The sequence below is a fragment of the Pipra filicauda genome, unplaced genomic scaffold, assembly GCF_003945595.2.
Source record: "Pipra filicauda isolate LSUMZ 115617 unplaced genomic scaffold, ASM394559v2 scaffold31_size4109673_pilon, whole genome shotgun sequence".
NCBI lineage: Eukaryota > Metazoa > Chordata > Aves > Passeriformes > Pipridae > Pipra > Pipra filicauda.
In genome coordinates this window covers 3,123,120-3,142,905 of record NW_024104443.1, presented here as the reverse complement: position 1 = coordinate 3,142,905, position 19,786 = coordinate 3,123,120, and the positions used below count along the sequence as shown (strand labels likewise).

General features: G+C 38.7%; 2 long non-coding RNA genes across 12 annotated transcripts in view; one reads left to right on the top strand and one right to left on the bottom strand.

Annotated features, from left to right (window-relative positions):
- LOC113986870 overlaps nt 1-14,200 on the top strand; it is a 126,344-nt gene extending 112,144 nt beyond the window's left edge. For all 11 annotated transcript variants that reach the window (XR_005564420.1, XR_003540293.2, XR_005564424.1 and 8 more), the window contains 4 exons: nt 1,830-2,046; nt 8,245-8,381; nt 8,474-8,633; nt 10,303-14,200. This is a non-coding gene — a long non-coding RNA (uncharacterized LOC113986870). The remainder of the gene's footprint in view (nt 1-1,829; nt 2,047-8,244; nt 8,382-8,473; nt 8,634-10,302) is intronic.
- On the bottom strand, nt 1,669-4,614 carry LOC120323694. Its single transcript, XR_005564427.1, has 2 exons — nt 4,345-4,614; nt 1,669-1,912 (listed from the first exon to the last, which is right to left on the bottom strand). It is a non-coding gene; the product is annotated as an uncharacterized LOC120323694 (long non-coding RNA).
- Nucleotides 14,201-19,786: the final 5,586 nt, after the last annotated feature.

Here is a 19,786-nt window from a genome sequence, read left to right as displayed (position 1 = left end):
AAGCCATTTGCTTATGTGCAGCCCTGTGCAGCTAACAATGTGACAGAGCTAGTAAATCCTGTCAAGCACTCTGAGAATCTTGTTTATTTACTGGTGGAAGTGATGGACCATGCTTGTGTATCCATGACAACACTTCAACATGTTTTCGAAAGATAAAACATAGAGTTTATGATATTTGTTCATGGTAATATATCTGTGCTATTTCAATGTTTTCATTAGTTTCCTCCATTGATTGTAAATAATGCTGAATGGTGAACTTACACGGAAAGAGAAAACTTTGCAGTTCATGATGGAGTTTGTCAGCATCAAGCCTGGATTGTTAAGAATATCTGTTTTAGAGGGTATTAAATTGGATCATACTGTAATTTTAATCTTTTCTTGTAAGGTGTTACAGGTTCTTTTATATTTTTTGTTCTCATGTCAAATGCTTTGATTAGGAATGTTATATGATCCAGTGGATTAGTAATGTAATTGCCTATTTATATTTATAAATCCATGCATTCCCTCAGTGCATTTGTGTTTGCTGTACCATTGATATGTTAGACTGATATGATGGAGATGCAAATTATGTGTATGTGGTGGAATTTAGACATAAAATGAATTCTTTTTAAGCCACAGGTTTTCTTACTATTGCTCTTGATTGCATTACCTTTGCCTTGAGAAAGGTTGTGCACTTTTAAGGTTTAGAAAAGCACCGTGAAAAGTTAAATCAAATTAATTCTATGCTAGAAAATCTATGCAATAAAGGAAGAATTTAGCAATGGAGCAAGAAGGCTCCAGAAGAAAATTTATCTTCCTCTAACATGGCCAAATTCTGGCAGAGGTCTCTCAGTATTCATAGATTTAAATGGCAAAAGATTTTGATTTAATGTATCAGGTGTCCTCCAAACATATTGTGTTTTTCAGAAACATTAGTATTTAGGCTAATATCTAAAGTACAAGACTAATACATTACCTATATTCTGATTACAGGATAAAGAAAGTTTCTGGTTTAATATTAAGAGTGTTACACGCATCTGTCAGTTGATTCAGTAAAATTAGAGGTGAGGTCCTGAAAAATTTAGTAACCCTCAGCTGAGACCAGCCCACCACTGTATATTAAAAAAATGGGTTCAGGGTGTGGCAGTTCTGGAAATTATACAGAAAACACCCCAATATCCACTACCTGGCTTTTCAGAATAACAGCAAAATAAAATAGGTTTGGGGCCTTTTTTTTTCAAAAAAAGGTAATAAATATAATGTGGTTTTTTCCTATTTTCTATCCCATACTGTACACATTGTAACTGAACATCTCTGCGTAAACAAAACATATCTGTATGAACAAAGTGGCTTTGTTAAATAGCTGTTTTGGGAAGTATTTGCTCCTCAGATGGAAGAAACACACAAGTTTTGGTCTTCTGTTGAGTGATTTTGATCCTCATACTTTAGGGTGACGGGATTTCTTACACACCTCTTGTTCATCTGTATGCCTATGTACACACATAAATGAAGTTGTGTGCCTACGTACACACATAAATGAAGTTGTGAATTTTGAGGATAGGGAGGGGATAAAATTGTTCCTTTTGCTGTTTGAGTTAGCATTTACTCAGTCTGCAAGGTCAGAAAGAGCCTTGTGATAACGGCACCCATCTAAGTGAAAATAATTTGAATTTTCAGCACAAAAAGGAGTGGAAGACTGAATAAGTCTATTTTCAGGCTAACTTTACAGTGTTACATCTTTGTTATTAGAAAAAAGAATATTTTTCAGGATTCTATCTTTGATGTTCATGCCAAACTTCTATCCGTCTAGTGCAGAGACTCCTTTTTGCAATATTCTTCTCTTTTTTCAGGTCAGACTTTGTAGACCATCACTGTTCTGCCATCTTCAAAATAATTCTAAGAAGCTGTTGTACAGAAACGTCAGAGAAAACTCCTAAAAAAAAAAAAAAGGAAAAATAAAAAATAAAGGCCTGGCCAAAGGAGAGAGCTCTGCAATCTCCATAACACAAGGAGATAAAAATGGGATTGATCCCCTTTGAACAGTGTTGCTCACCCTCGTACTAGCACGTAAGTATTTATACAATAGCATAAATTTCTAAGGCAGATAGTTTCATTAATCATCCATTTCTGATGACCCAACCCACTCAGTTTAAGAGCAACCTGGTAATACTATGGGGATATTTCCCTCCTATATGCTGATTGACTAGAATTCAGATAGATGGAAGAGACTCAGAGAGATTTATTCAATTTTTACAGTTTTAGAGAATAGTGTGCCTTTAGGGGGAGGGGGACTGCAGGGAATAAGTGGGAGACAATTGAGCTGTGGGCAGCTTGGGCCCTGAATTTGAGCCATTGCAGCTGCGAAGTTGTGAAAGAATATAAACATTGAAGATAAGAGGGTGGACAGGGAGGATAGAGCTGCGGGGCAGCTGTGATAGCCAGAGAGCCCAAACTGTTTGCTGAGTCACCCTGAGTTTGCAGAAGCTACAGAGCAGCCAATCTTGACATGTTTATGTAGTAAAGACACCAATAGTAATGAAACACGCTGGCTAGAAAAAGACTATAAATTGGCCATGTTTGTATGAAATAAAGGCTTTTCTACGTGAAATCCCAGTGTGGTGCCCGTCCCGACAACGACAAATAACACTATACCTACTTGCCACTTAGAGACAGGTAAGGAATATTACAGCCTGCTGGAGACCATAGCAATTTGTCTCACTTGACACTTTAGTAAGGTCCCCTACTGGAGTTTGTTCGAACTGTGTAAAATGATGATTAATCCTCTGAGCACATGCGTCATGGTTTTCCTGGCTCTGCATGCAGAGATCCTTTAAAACATTCAGGAATGGTCAAAAATTGGTTGGCCATGGTGATCATCAACCCTTGGAGGGTTTCCTTCCAAGGGTAATAGAAAAATTAGATATTTTTAAATCCAATCTGAGAAAACCGGTCTCTTGAGTGCATATGGTTTTGGATTCTGGTTAAACAAAATTTTAAGATTATTTTTCAGGTTATAAAGAAGACAGATGAACAACACAGAGCTTGTTAACAAAACCAGCAGCAGCTTTACAAAAAGTAGCTATGATGATATCTGCTTTCCTAGTTTTGTTTTCACTTTAATAGGCATCTGTGTACCTTTTCTTAGTTGGTACAGAGTGTGCAGTGCACCTGAAGTTCAAGGCCAGGTTGGACAGTGCTCTGAGCAACCTGGTCTAGTGGAAAGTGTCCCCACTCATGGCGGGAGGGTTAGAGCCAGATGATTTTCTGTGCCACTTCCAACCCAAACCATTCCACGACTCTATGATTAGCATTTGGGGAAATTGTTTCTTTCCTATAGCTGAGCTGAGCTATTTCAAAATCTGTCATATCATAAATGAATTACCCAGAACTTTCTGGCACATGCTGCAGGTATATTTTCAGTGATTTTTTTCTAAAAATACTTAATTTATTAGCAAGTTCAGCTGCAAGAATTGGTGATTTTATCAGCTATATTTCTGTAGGCTGAAGTCAGATATCTTTAGTGTAGTTGCGCAACGATAGTAAATGATAGTTTGTAAATATTTTTATGCAACAGTAGATTAAAATACAGGCAGTAAACCCACCAGAAAGCAGGCAGCAAATTAAGATGGGGTGAAATAAGTCACCAACTAGAATTTAAACTAGACGTCTCAAAAATACTTGAAAATTAAACATATTTTAAGAAAAAGTAAGTAAGAAGACATCCCAATTTGTAACTTATTTCTGCATGTAGGCACACAGAAGGATAGAGTAGCTTTAGGAACTATAATCCAAATGCAGGAATAGGAAAAAGTTCAGCCCTTCTGTACATAGAATACTGTAAATTTTTTCTTTGTATTTCTGTGTCTAAAAGTGAGGAAGGGCAGTGGGAGTGACAAAGATAGAGAATTGGGTGATAAACCTTAATTTTTGATTAGTAATGTGAACAAAGTTCAGAAAATAATAATTATGGAAAACCTGTAGCATGGCCTAGAGTTCTCATCAAAATATTTTTACTGCTTGTTCCCTCAGGATACCAGTCACCAGGGTGTTTCACAGACAAAAGTAATAAAATCATTGAATATGCTGAGTTAGAAGAAACCCACAAAATTCATCAAAAATCCAGCTCCTGGCCCTGAACAGGACATCCCAGGAATCACACCATGTGCCTGAGAGAGTTGTCCAAACACTTCTTGAACTCTATTAGGCTTGATGTTGTGATCACTTCCCTGGGGAGCCTGTTCCAGTGCCCAGTCACCCCCTGGGTGAAAAACCTTTTCCTAATATCCAACCTAAACCTCCCCTGACTCAGCTTCATGCCATTTCCTTGAGTCCTGTCACTGGTCATCAGAGAGAAGAGATCAGTACCTGCCTCTCATATTCTCCTGATGAGGAAGCTCAAGACCACGATGAGATATCCCCTCAGTCTCTTCTTCTCCAGGCTGAACAGACCAAATGATCTCAGCCACTCCTTATTCAGCTTCCCCTCCAGTCCGTTTACCATCCTTATGGCCCTCCTTTGGATGCTCTGTAATAGCTTAATGGCATTCTTATATTGTGGTGCCCAAAACTGCAAACAGCAGTGCAAACTGGCCACTCCAGCGCAGAGCAGAGCAGGACAATCCCCTCCCTTGCCCAGCTGGCAATGCTGTGCCTGATGCCCCCCAGGACACGGTTGGCCCTCCTGGCTGCCAGGGCACTGCTGACTCATATTCAACTGGCCATTGACCAGGCCATTTCCACAGCACTGCTTTCCAGCTTCTAATTTCCCAGTCCATATGTACATTTGAGGTTGCCCCGTCCCAGGTGTAGAATCCAGCACCTGCCCTTGTTGAAATTCATATGGTTGGTGATTCAGCAGTCCTCTAATTTGTCAAGGTCTCTCTGCAGGGCCTCCCTGCCTTTGAGGGAATCAACAGTTTTTTCTTGTAACATTTTCCAAAATTTCTGCTCTGTTCGTATTCTCTTTTTGATCATGTTATACACAGAATTTCATCAAGAAAGCAATTTTTCAATTTGTAACTAATTTTTTCCTTTTTTTTAACAGCTATTTTTGTTATACTAAGGTTACATTTTGTAGGGACAGATATAGAAAATATTTCAAGGTGCTTTGCTATGTTTTTAATGTGTCTGATGGTATTACAGAAGTTTTCAGTGCAAAAGGATAAGGATGGGACTCAGTCAATTAGGATATAGGAGATTTTAGTTAATTTGCGCATATTAATTATATTACTTACAGGTGATAGGATAAAAGGTTTTAATTTAGTTGCTTAAAATTAGGAAGCTAAAACCATCTCAGCTAAGACCATTTTTCACCAGTCTCATTTTAAAATTATCAGATTCCTGCCTTCTGCCATTTCCTGTGTATTTGTAGAACATATTAATCAATTAGTATTGATATTGCTGAATGATGTGACCTATTTACTCATAAAAAAAATTAAGTTGACTTGGCCCTCTTATGAGATTGCATGTGTTCTTAATTGGTTTAATTAGTAGTACTTTCACCAATAAGCCAACTCTAAAGCTCTAAATGCTTTATTTGCGTATCTTCTGAATGTATTCTGAATATTAGCTCGTAATACTATTTTACAATAGTAAGTCTAAAATACAGTGAATTATAAAGCTTGCAGAATACATCCAACTCATTGACTAACTTCTAAAGAGTCAATAAAACACCTGGGGACTGTGAGACTCAACATTGCCCCTAGAAGAAACTCAGTGAAATACTTAATGATATTGGTATACTGTGAGATCCTGGATCCGAATCTCACTGAATTGTTGATATGGGTTGAAACCACCTCACCGTGAGTGTGTGTGTGCATGTGAGGAAGGGCTGGGCCTGGACCTGCAGGAACATGGCAAAACCTGCACATAAGGCCTGTGCTGAGGGCACAGGGCAGAGCTGGAGGGCAAGGCCTGCTGCCCACACAGAGCACAGGCAGAGCTGCAGGCCCTGTTGCCAGACTGTTGGTCAAGGCAGAGCAGCCTGGTAACCCACCCACACTACGCCCTTGAAGCCTGGGACTGGTTACAGCACAACTCACTCTGGCCTGGAAAGCACTGACTGGATATAGAATCATAGAATAAAGAGGGCTGGAAAAGACCTCTGAGATCATCAAGTCCAACCCTTGATCCAAGACCACTGTGGTTACTAGACCATGGCACTAAGTGCCACATCCAGTTTCATCTTAAAAACCTCCAGGGATGGAGAATCCACTACTTCCCTGGGCAGCCCATTCCAATGCCTGATTACCCTCTCTGGAAAGAATTTCTTCCTAATATCTAATCTGAATCTCCCCTGGCAGAGTTTAGGATTATGCCCATATCTTACTCACAGTTGTCTGGGAGAAGAGACCAACCCCCACCTGGCTACAACCTCCTTTCAGGGAGTTGTAGAGAGTGATGAGGTCACCTCTGAGCCTCCTCTTCTCCAGGATAAACAACCCCAGCTCCCTCAGCCTCTCCTCATAGGACTTGTGCTCGAGTCCCTTCACCAGCCTCGTTGCTCTTCTCTGGAGCTGCTCCAGCACCTCAATATCCTTCCTGAACTGAGGGGCCCAGAACTGGACACAGCACTCCAGGTGTGGCCTCACCAGTGCAGAGTATAGGGGAAGAATCACTTCCCTGGTCCTATTGGCCACACTGTTCCTGATCCAGGCCAGGATGCCCTTGGCCTTCTTGACCACCTGGGCACACTGCTGGCTCATGTTCAGCTTCCTGTCAATCCAAACTCCCAGGTCCCTCTCTGTCTGGCTGCTCTCCAGCCACTCAGTCCCCAGCCTGTAGTGCTGCAGGGGGTTGTTGTGGCCAAAGTGCAGGACCCGGCACTTGGCCTTGTTAAACCTCATCCCGTTGGAATCAGCCCAACTCTCCAACCTATCCAGGTCCCTCTGCAGAGCCCTCCTGCCTTCTAGCAGACCAACACTCTCCCCCAACTTGGTGTCATCTGCAAATTTGCTAATGGTACTCTCATCTAAATAATCAATAAAGATATTAAACAGAACTGGACCCAACACCGATCGATCCCCAGGGGACACTACTGGTGACCAGCCACCAACTGGATGCAGCGCTGTTCACCACCACTCTCTGGGCCCAGCCATCAGCCAGTTCTTAACCCAGCCTTGTCCAAGCCGTGGGCTGTCAGCTTTTTCAGAAGAATGCTATGGGAGACGGTGTCAAAGACTTTGCTGAAGTCCAGATAGACACATCCACAGCCTTCCCCTCATCCACCAGGCGGGTCACCTGATCATAAAAGGAGATCAGATTGGTCAGACAGGACCTGTCCTTCCTAAACCCATGTTGGCTGGGTCTAATCCTTTGTCCATCCCGTACATGCTGTGTGATATCCTGCCTGGGAGGGAAAACTGAACTCTATAAATACACAAGACTCCATGCAGTCTGCCTCTTCTCTTCTCCCTCTCCAGCTGGCACCATGTGAATCATCGAATCTTGTCAGTAACCCTTTTTTTTTTCCTTTTTTGTCTCTCCTTCTCTCTTTCTTCTTTATTTCTTTATCCCTTTTAATCTGTTTTATTCTTTTACTCTTTTCCTTCTCTTGTGGGTAACTTAAAACCAACGAATTGTGTTTTACTTAAGCTGATATATGGATTGTTTTAGTGAGAGTTTCCTGTGGAATGGGTCTTCGTGCTGAACATGAAGCATAGTGAAATGCATTTTTCTTGGTTGTATTTTACTCCTGTAAGAACTTTTTGCCAAAATATCTTATTTTTCTTACTAAAAAAGAACTTTTCTTAGAGAAGAGTGTGTGACTCTTTCTCCAGACACTAATTAGAGATTATAATAAACCAAAAGGCTTTTAAAAAATCTTAAATAAAAAATGTAACCACTCTGGGAATTTTATAGCTTAATCCTGAATGCAATATATACCTAAATATGCAAGCATGCTCCTGTTCTTACAGCTGTGACTAGGTCTAAGTTCAGTGGAGTTTTTCTTGATTTACCTCTCTCTGACAATAGTTACATGACATGAAGACGTTATTTGCATTAGTCTGAAAATAAATATTAGGCTAAGCAGATGTATAAGAATTTGTCTCTCAGACTCACAACAAACAGGTTACTGAGGTCCCTGAGCTATCTTTATGTCCCATGTGTGTGAATCGTATAGATGAACCTATTATTTATACATGGTCTAATCAAACAGTTCATGTGATATATCTGTTTAAAGCTATGGGTTTACCCTACACCTGCCCATATTTTTTTCTATAAACTGCTCTGAAATATAATTATTTCACTTCATATTTTATACAGAAGATGGCGTTTGGAACTGACTTGATGTACATTTGGCAGGAGGCCAAAGCAGAGCAGAATCAACATCCAGAAGAAAATGCCAAATACAAGAAAATAACAGGGACTTAATATGATTTAATATCAATAAATTGTTTGAGGTTAGTGGAATGAATCCTTGATCTTTTCTTCTTCTTATAAATTACAAATGATTTTATAATGTATTATAACCATTGTAACTCCTTCCAACTAGGTCTATTCATCACAGCCTGGACTGAAACACTGCTTTTCCTCCATGTCATGGAGCCAAACTGTTGAGGAAAGTTTATGGCAGAAGACCTACTGACCCTGTTCAAGAGCCTGTTCCTACTGTTTTCTACAATTTCCTCTGTGCTTTTTTATTAAAGTAACAGGTACCATCTCTTACTCGGACATACTGTGATGCAGCCATCCTATCAATCCCCACGTCCAAAGTGTTTTTGAGTCTCAGCACGCAAAGCTTGACTTTGGGCTATGCCTAGCACAGCTGGTGCCAAATAATGTGAATTTTCTTCCTACCTCACATATAGAAAGGCCCTGGTGGCGCCCTACCTCTTCCCTCCTCTTCTCTCATTTGGGTGTTTTATGTGAAGGAATCACAGCAACTGAGATTTGGCCTCACTTCTGACACACATTTCACTGTTGAGCTTCCTCCTTCTTCATCTACTGCCCAACTTGCAGCCTCTCCCTTCCCAGCTCAGAAAATCTGAAGTACTTTATACAGAGGACAGATGCTGTGGGCTTGAGAGGGTCTCACACCCTGGGGCATCAGGGTTAGGGCATGTCCCAAGCAGCTGCAGGAAGGGATAATGCTCAGGAAGGTAAAGGTGTGACATAAGCCTGTGTTTACTATGCTCCCATTGAATCACCGAAGAGAATACAGCAAAGAACAGATAGGAGGTACCTCTGACTCCTCTGCTGGCTGTAGAGTGCCACATCCAGTCCAGCCTATATCTTCTTGAAGATTTCATGAGATGGGCAAAGGTGAGAAAGCCCAAGAGGCTGCAGATCATAGAATGGTTTGGACCTTTAAAGGTCATCTAGTCCAACTACCCTGCAATGACCTGGGACATTTGACATTTGATCAGGTTGCTCAGAGCCCTGTCTAACCTAATCTTGAATGTTTTCAGGGATGAGTCACTCACCACCTCTCCAGGCAACCTATGCCAGGGCCTCACCACCCTCATCATAAAAAAAAAGTCTTCCTTTTGTCTAGTCTGCAACCCATCTTTTTGTAGCTTAAAACCATTTCCCCCATGCTGTCACTACAGGGCCTACTAAAAAGTCTGTCGCCACCTGTATCACAAGCCCTCTTTAAGAATTAAAATATTGAAGTCTACTGTGCTGCAGTAGACTTGAGAACAGACAAGGTAAGTATCTACAAGGCTTGATGAGACCCACTAACTTTTAAACGTTCTCTTGCTTTTGCATTTTAAAGACATCTTACCTAATGTGTTTCTTAATTAGTTACCAATAAAGTGACGATATCAGTGCTGCTATAATATCAGCAGTGTGAAGAACATCTGACTGTGATATACTGTATCTCCAAATGGACAATAAAACATAAAGAATTATTTATATTGAGTTAACAAAATGATCCCCAAAAGATGCTAGAGCTTCCATTTAGCTCATCTGATGTTTAAAAATAAAGGAGCAAGCATTTACGTTCACACATCTGCTGCTTGATCTTATCACCATCATCATCATCATCATTGCTTTACATGAACATAATTACTCTTTGTGTAATATATAAATTCAAATACAATCTGTAATGGCATTCTAAAAACTGCTGGGAATTAAATGCTTACTTTCCATAGCCTGGTATAAATGATGTTTGCAAGTAAGTATACACTGTGTAAGGATGAGAACTGTTACTTTACAGGAGACAGGTATTAGAAAGTGAAAATTGTTGTCAGTTTGCCATAGAATTAAACTCAAAACCAATAAGGCCTTAGCTGGTTTTATGTTCTGTAATGAGCAAGGAGCCTAGGCTGGGCTCACTGACATTTTCAGATACCCAACTATGCTGATTTCTTATTTCAGATGAGAATCACAAAAAGGTTGTGGCTCCTGGAATCAAGATAAACTTAAAAAGTTTTGGCTCAATCCTGTTTTCAAGCTCTTTACTAGAAGTGTGGTGGGACAACCTATAAAGAAGAAATACATTCTGCTGTCTAACTGAGATCATCTGGACAATTCCAAGACAAGTCCTACACCACCCTACCTATTCTCTATGGTTCACTGGAGCCTACGCTACTCAAAAAGTCATGCAGTTTTGGGGCTGTGGATTTTAGTTTCTTTCCCTCCTAAGACAAAAATACCCAAAATATTAAAGACAGTATAAACCTGCACCACAGCTGTGTAAGGTGGGCAGAGAGAACATTTTCCACTAAAACCCTGCTACTGGAGAACTTCCAGATCCTAAAAAGAATTTAGAAAAAGTAAATCACAGGAATATCAACATGGTGTGAAAGAATGGAAGATCAAGAGAAAACAGGTTTCACTTTCACTCTCTGGATTAGAGGGAAGCTCTTCTTGCCTCCTTTTCCTGAGGGATTGATGGGTGTGATGTACAATGGTGGGTAGCCAGTAAAGACTGGCCCCCATGTCAGGAAGATGGAATAGTCTCAGAGCAGTTCCAAGAAGAACTCAATTTTAACTGGATTTGAAGAGGACCGTAATTATGCCTTCGAACTTTCAGCAGGCTGTGTCAGATACATCATTTAGAAGGTTCCACAAATACTGAGGTATCCCTGCTCCATGGAGCAGCCTGACAGAGAAACATTCTGCTAGGTCTATGAGTTGTGCCGCCTGCAGGTCTGACCACTGGCTACCTCCTGCTACAGAGCTGCTAAGAAAGCCCAAATTGATGTACTTGATCTGTGCTGAGAATTGCATGATGTTCCACAATTGCAACGAAAGAGGCCATTAATTCTGCAAAAGCTACTACATAATTTCACGTAGACACTTCCCATTCAGAAATATATTTCAATTAAACTAATTTCTGAATAAAAAATTAAGTGGAGAATTCAGTGGATGGCACCAGGGTCAAAGTTTGCCATTCTGGATTCTCCACTGCTTTGGGGACAGGGACAGTTCTGCTTTTGGACAGCACATGGGATAAGAACAATCTTTGAGAGGAGGCACCACCAAAATCTGACTCTCAGTAACTTTTATCTGGTCCCTTTCATTATTTCCTTATTGCAGCATATACTGGAAATGCAGATTTTCTATTAAATTTCTACTCACTTTTGTACTTGCTTTCACCACCATGGACTACAATAGACAAATAAGTTAATGACATCTTTTCATTCTAAGCATATAAATTTCAGAAACAGGCCAATTTATAGTCAGTCATAATTTTGCAATGGAAAGCAATGGGGAAAAGCTATGATCAGTACCCAAAACATGACTTTTCTATTTTGTAATATTTATAAATTATATCCTAAACCTAAAAAACAGTTTGTTTCTATGAAATGTGGTTATGTATATTTAATTCTTTAAAAATTTCTTAGAGAACTATCTTCATCTTGGCTATCAAATTATTGCTTTCTCAAAAGATTTACTCCTTTTTTCTTATTCTTAGCAATATATTAGAGAAGATAAAATTCAGTGAAAAAAATCTTAAGCCAATTTCATTTTACTTGTACTTTTATTGCTATTTTGCATTCATATTATAAAAATAGAATTTAGTCTTTTAGAAATCCTCTAGATCCTTTGCAGACAAAATCTTTGTTGATATTGCTTGAAACAAAGATTATAAAATGGAGTGGTGAGATTAGTTCTCTGTGTGTGTGTAACAGTGCCTGATTATTTTTCATGCCATGTTCTCCTATCTGTTCAGAACACTTTTTCCACCAGTACAACTCAACATTTGATATAATTAATATATATCTCTTTTTAAAATGAAGAGTTCATGTTGCTTAAATGTATCTCTTTGGTTGGACTTTTAATAAAATATTTCAACTATTTTAAATTGCCATTTCTAGACCTTTCAGAAAGTTAAGCTGACAAAGAGGCTTCTCTTTTTGATCTTGATCATTTTAATCTGGGTATTATGGTGATGGCTAAAGTCTAAAGATCTGTGCAGCACCATCCTATAGTGATAGTAGAATTAAAATAGCACACAGTACTTAATTTTAAATAAATTTTTTTAAACGTTTGGGCCACACAATATATGACCATAACACATTCATCGCTGTTATAGAATAAATGGCTTTGAGAGCTGTGGATTTATTTCAGTGTTCCGAACTGTTCTGGAGAGAGTGCTTAAACCTGCATAGTGGCAATAGTGGAAACAAGGTACTTGAGGCATTGCTTCTTCACAGATAGGGCAGAGCTAAACTCCGCTCAGTGACCATCAGAGAGGAGTGCAGCAGCTTAGACTTCCAGTGGATATCATGATAGCTTTGCTTTCTTCCCCTAAATTAATAGAGTGGGACTAACTGTTGGTGCACTGGGCAAGGTGCATTTAGCTGCAGGTCCAGCTACATTTCCATACAATGAAGTGTTGATATCAGACAAACTGCAGGTAACCATCTGGAAAAGAGGAAAATCTGCTCATGGACAACCATCCTACTCCCCATTAACTACAAGTCTTTTCTCTAACCTCTAAACATTTGAGCTAATGGGAATACAGTGCTGAGCAAGGAATCAACTGTGCTGGCTAAAGGGCTGCTGTCTTGCTTCCACTTTAGAAGTGAGAAGAACAAGAACTGAATTGTTACTCTAATACATCAAGTCTCTTCAGAGCATCTTACATGGGAACTCATTTAAACATTCTTGCTTGGGAATAATTCATGGGATAGGTAGATCTGGCTTCAGATTTGTAACGGATATTGCATAATAGAAAGTAAAACAGCAAAAAGTACAAAATTTGGACCTTAAGTGTATGCATACAGTATTTGAGGGCAAAATTAGTCCCACGTTACTTAACAGAAAATCAGAAGAGACATGGACCTACAACACTAATTGTTACCCTAGGAGGATGAAGGCAGTGCCACCAATATCCAAAAATGTGCAAAGAAAAAAAACCATGCATTTTTGTATTTCCCTTTTGACTTTTATTTTCATCTGTGTGACATTGAGTTGAAGAGTTAATAAATTTTCGTTGCTACAAGAGGTCATTTCACAACTAAATGTAGCAATTTGAAGTGGGAAATGTAACAAACACCAAGAAGATGTTTAATGAAGTGGCATTCTGGATGTACTTGTTAAAGAGTACATTTGCAGAACTGTTTGATTGCTTAGAGTATGTAGGAAGCTATAAACCCAGCAGAGCATTAGTGCTGATTTTCAGAATTGCATTCAGCTCAAACGTCACCATTCCACTTGGAATTGCAAATAAATCTAATACTGAATTACCTAATATCATGAAAATGTTACTATGCAATTTGCATAGCAAAATGCTCAGAAAAACGGCGCTTCCTTCAGCCTAAACATTAAGAACATAAGACTTGAATCTGCTTATTAATATTAAAACAACTGCAGCCAGTCTTAAGATTGATGAAAAAGTTTTGTTTAAACAGCACAGAGCTGCAGTTTAACCATGTCTCACATCAGTTGGATCTTTACATTTTTGCCTGCTGACAGCAACTGTAAAATAGTTTACTTATAAAGTGCCAATATGCTAATACTCCAACTGTCAATATTGATTTTATTTAAAAGAAGCAGGCTGTCTGAGTGGCTTTGCATGTCAATGCATAGGCTCAGTGCCTAACACTGTTCAATGTTCATTTCAGCTTCTAAATCGCAGCATGCAATGTACAGAATTCAATCTTTGGCCCAATTATTATTGAAAGAGCAAGAAATCATAGATATCTAATCACATTGGAATTGACTTTGCTGCTGGAAAGAGTTTGGTTTTGTGTCAGTCTTATTACCATTAATTGGTGTCAATCAGATATCTTAAATAAAAAACAAATGCTAGTCCTTCCTATTATTATTATTGTTGTTGTTGTTATTCTCAGTTTTATACAATCCTTTAATTGTTTCTTGACATTCTTCTACATTTGTCACCACTCTGATAAAAAAATATAAACTTTTTTTCTGCATCTCTCATGGTGCTGCATGGATGATATACATTGAACTAAACACAGAAAGTCAGAAAGTCACTTTTGATTTTAATAGGCATAAACACTAACCAACACAAATGATTGGAGCTGTTAAAATGTACCAGTTGCTGTCTCACATCTTCAGACTTTCAGTGTTTATGAAGGAACTAGGAAAAGTATGGATCTGTTGAAATATTATGGAACATTTTCCTCCATCAAGGATTAATTTATTAAAAAATATTTGAATATTCTTATTTTAAGCAAATGACAATTTTAGTACACTTTAATATGTTCAGAAACACATTAGATGGAGAAATAAATAAATTGTGCAACTCAAAGAAGGAAACACCCCTCTCAACACTCAATGTTAATGATGTCCAAAAACACCTGATCTTTTATTTTGACAGGTGATTGAATCAAGAGAACACCCAAGTCTTCCTTTCCAAATGGTGGGAAAGCAATTTTAACCTACTGTGAAGAAAAATCATATAAAAAATATGACATATGACCTTTTGTTATATTTATCCAGAAAGCTTCAATTCCAAAGCTGTTGATCTTTTTACAAATACTCCACGTACAACACAAAACAAAACCAACTAGTTCATTACCTCATTCAACAATGAACTTTTAAGAGACACATTATTTAAGTATCTCACAAATGGAAGAGAATTCTGTGTTTACAATCATTTATATTGCTACATAGAAACTAACAAAATATTTCCTCTTTATCTAGGTACTTAGATTGTGCTCAACAGTGTGGAATTACCCTTAATGACTTCCTTTCCTTAGGGAAGAATAGAATTTTGTCTAGTTGGTTCACAGTTACTTCTGAAAGTTAAGGACTGAAACAACGTTCAAATCTGATTTGTGCAAAAACAGCAGAATCATGTCTTTGTTTATCTTTGGAAATCATTGTCTGAGTGATAGTGCACATGTTCATGCAATTGAAGTTGTGTTCCATGGCCTTTGCAAAAATATGATGTAAAAGATGGTAGGAAATAAAAACACTAATTTCACGTGAGCCTATGTATATAACTACCTTCAATCTTTACCAGAGTATTCACTGCCATTTGTAGGGTTTATCTTGAAAAGTATCATTTGAGATTTTGGGTTTTTTTTACTGCTGGAAACAAGCAAGTGGGAAGTGTTTTAGCTGTAAGTGCTGTATCTCCCACTCCTTTGTAGAGAGTTGCTGAAGGAATCATGAACACATAAAACAGCTGTGCCCCATTAGTAAGCTGTCAGATGGATGCAAGTCAGTCACTTTGAACAAATATCCACACCCTCAGTTCTTCACAGCAGTCTTGAAGGCCCATTTTATGAGCAGATGTGCTATCGTAATCACACAGAATGCCGTCATTCAAGGAAAAAATAAAACAATCCCAGAAAGATATGTTTTTAGTTGCAGTAAACTAGAGAAATCCACTTCCATAATGTAATAAAATGGTTTCTGTGGCTCTAAGGAAGCATTTGAGGAGGGATGTCTTTCCAGTGTGATTTGCCCAGGTACAGTGGCAGAAGAGACAATTGCAGTCTGGAGAGTCTTTTCTTGTTCCTGCTGACTGTGATGATCTGCCTTCTGGATTTAAACTGGAGCTCAGGGGGATGAATCCCACTTTGGAACACTTCACAGCCATGTCAGGGAGTCAGGTACAGCCGGTCACCCCAGAGAGGCGCCTTGGCAGCGCCAGACATCCCCAGTGAGGGAGGAGCCCATCACTCCAGGCTGCCCTGGTCATTAACAGGCACTTCCAGAGAGTGATTCATAGGGCATATTTCAGATGCCTACCTTTGCATAGGAAGAATTATTGCTGAGAATTATGCCTATGTTTTGCAAAATGATCCCCACACTTGGTATCCCTTTGCTGACATCTGATGGGTTGCAAATATAAAAGCCATCTATGAAGTTCTGCATTTTCCAATATGATTAAATGTTTTATTCTTTAAGGATTGTCGTTTGTCTACTAGTTTTGGTCCAGGCTCTGATTGATCCTGGCAATTTAGCTGCAGATTCTAGTGGACATATTGCGTCAAAAAAACATCTCTCCTCCTCTAAAGTAACTGAGTGCTTGAATGCCTTTAATCCAGCTAGAGATAGCAACTTCCACAAAAGCATCAGTCAAGTGTTCTTGTGGCATTTGTGATGGAAAATTGGACTATCTTTGTTACTAATGCATATCAAAAATCATACATGTACTTGTTACTGTGAGTACATGTTGGACAATTTCATGTGTCTATTTTAGTTTAATGGTAACCTATAATGTTTCATAACAGAAGAGGAATAAGTGTGGGGATTAATTCTGAAGTACTCATACACTACCCATCAGTGTTACAATGACCCTTCAAATGAGCCAAGTATTCCAAACCGGGAAATTAGTTAATTAATTAACTACAAACTTTGTTTTGTTGATGATTGCACACTTCCATTTTGCTAATGCAACTTCTTTGTCAGGCCCTTTTGTGTTTCACATGAGAAACTGATTTTCCCTTGTTTTCTGACAACACAGACAACACAGGAAATATATAAATGAAAAAAAACTGGTTCAGTCAATTCAAACAAGGAAGCAAAGACTGTATTTTGGAGATTTTCATAAACACAATTTGAAGAGGTAGCAGTGAACTAAACACAACATATTATATGCAAGCATTTGTAATAACAGCTCACAAACTTCACAGAATGTTTTATTACTATTAGTTCAACTGCACAATTGGTTTGTCACTTGGTATCTTACCCAACTTATAAATCTTCCTGCTACATAGGAAATCTATTCTATTTTGCCATCATCCTTCATATTCACCACACATCTGTTGCTGCTGTAGTGGGGAGTAAAATCTAAGGATCCTTTAAAACACTTCATTATTTTTTAATTCTACACTACAGCATATTAAAATTAAAAGTCCTGCACTTTATATTACTCAATGAGCCTTACAGAAATTTTCATACTTGTTTGGAGGGTTTTTAAGGACTGTTTCTTGTAAAATACATTTGGTAGAGCAACATCAAAGCAAAGCAGAGATGTCTGCTAGAAGATGATAATTCAGGTAAACACATTCAATGGTAAAAATGCAAATCTTGAACTGTGATTGACTTTGCTTCTATTTAAAGTTTATTTTCCCTGCCAAAGCAATGGCAATTTCAAACTAATTCCAGACCTGCTATAAAATAAATAAAACAAGTTTCCATGTTTTTTTTACCTAGACCTCACATGGTAAAACAGTGCTCAAAGGTTTCATCTAGTCAGCTTTCTGTTTTGTTCCGGGAACATGAGATGGAGCTCAAAAGAAATTAGCTCAGTTATAAATGTTTCCAAACTAATTAAAATTGTACAGAAACGTACCACTCCTATTCTATACACAACAGCAATTGTGACTTCTGAGTGTATTGCACATCTGCTAATTGTGATCCATCCTCATAATTAAACTTTTTCAATCAGTAAAATCCCCTGCCTGGGAATTAAAAAGATTTTGAATAAAAGTATCCTGCAGAATTGGACACAATCCTGCACAGAGGAAAGTCTGTCTGAATGATGCTTTGTGCTTGGGGGTGTTAGAAGGAAGGGCACTCCCTGATGGGATACGCACAAACTGGGAAGGTTTCCTACCTCTGCAGATTTCACAAGCTAATTTAAAGCAGAATGTTCCACAGGACATGACATCACCTAGAAAAGGGAGAGAAAGGAGCACAGCTAGAAAAGAATCCTGCAGCATCATTTGCTGTTTTCACACTATCCTTTTTTTCCCCCTGCTATTGCAGTGCATCTCCTTTTAGGACAACTCTGGAGTTATCTTAAAGTTCCTAATTTCTGAGAAGAGATGGCTGAAATTTGGTTTCCTGGATGTATTTGCATTAGGTCCAGTGCTGTAAATCCCAAACAAGCCCACTGCAGCTTATAAGTGCCTTGGATAGCTGCATCTTCATGTGGCATCTTCCATGGAGCCTATAGCAACATAAAATAATAACCAATAGTCATGTTACAATTAATTACCATTAATAATAATAACCCTTTTTACTCAGACATCATTGACGACTTGTGCCTTCACCAGGTAAAAGCTTCCCCTGCAGAAATCTGCTTGCTGTTTACAATATTTGCCTGTCAACCTTGCTCTGTTCTCCTATTCCCAACAATATTAATATCTCTTCCAAAACAGTATTCTCTCTAGATGAGAGCGCATTAGCACAAGGAAATGTCAAATAGCCTAATTCAAGCACTTTTAGAAAACAGACATAAAATTGAGACTGTAACAGTGTAAGTAGAGCGGTGAAATTACACTCCACCAGAGAAAGAGAGAAATCAAGAGACACGGAGACAGAGTTACAGACAGCTAGACATCCATTACATGTCTGTGCTGAAACACTCCTATTCACAATAGGAGATACACATCTACCCACAGCGTCACAGAAAACTCATACTAATTTTCATTTATAGGAACCACAGCACTGGCAAGGATGTTACCTCGACTTTTCCATCCAGTACAAGTCTCTCCTGGAAGGGATGGGGGGCTGCTGTGGGAGGTGTCTCAGCCACAGGGGCCAGGTCCAGGCATGGTGTGATGTCCCGGTGTGATATGATGCTGTACCCCCATACATGTGCTCAGGGAAAGCACATTTGGGACAAGCAAGAACTAACAAACTGGAACTAATGTGGCTGATGTTTTAGATCTCACCCACAGGCTTTTGGCCTTTTGTAGTTTTTTTTTTATTATTATTTTTTCTTTTTTTTTCTTTTAATTGTCCCATTTATTAATGTAGGAAAGAAATGGAGCAATGAAATTTAGAGTGGGTAAGCAAGTGAAGATGCTATTCGGCTGTAAATGCCCTCTTTGTCTTTTGGCCCCATGGGAGGCTGGGAGAAGAGGGATTGAGCAAGGAGGAACAGTTTGGAGTTAAAAAAAACATCATTTGGGAATTAGTTTTTTATTTTAGCAGATTTTGACTAAAAAAAATGCCCTTTAGAATAATTTTTTAAAAATGAAGGGTATGTTTATTTGAGTAATTTCACAGGCCTGGTGCACAGTCCAACCCTATGAACAGCTGTATCAGAGTAATCAAGAGGATGGTGAGCCTCGAGGTGAAACTTTGTGAGCTGGCTTTGCTGTCAGACAGGAGATGATGGGGAAGGTGGAAAGGCTCAACTGGTGTCCAGAACTGTGTAAGAGCAAGTGGAGCAAAGAGGGTGCTGAGGGAAGACATTGTACACTGATTTTTCTACTGAACCATTAAATAGCCTGCAAAAAGAGAGGAAGAATTGTACCTGTCAGTGACAGACATTAAGCATGTTTTTTCAGTATATTTTCTTTAGTTTAGAATCAAGTCCAGTTTTAACCAGCCACCTCCTTGAATAGTTGCTGAATTATGACTCTGATGGAATGGACTGTCTGTTAACAAGCAAACTACATGTTTTTGAAGAAAGGTGGATTACAATGTGTAGAATCTGTTATAATCACACACTTGAAATTACAGCTTATTGAAGTAC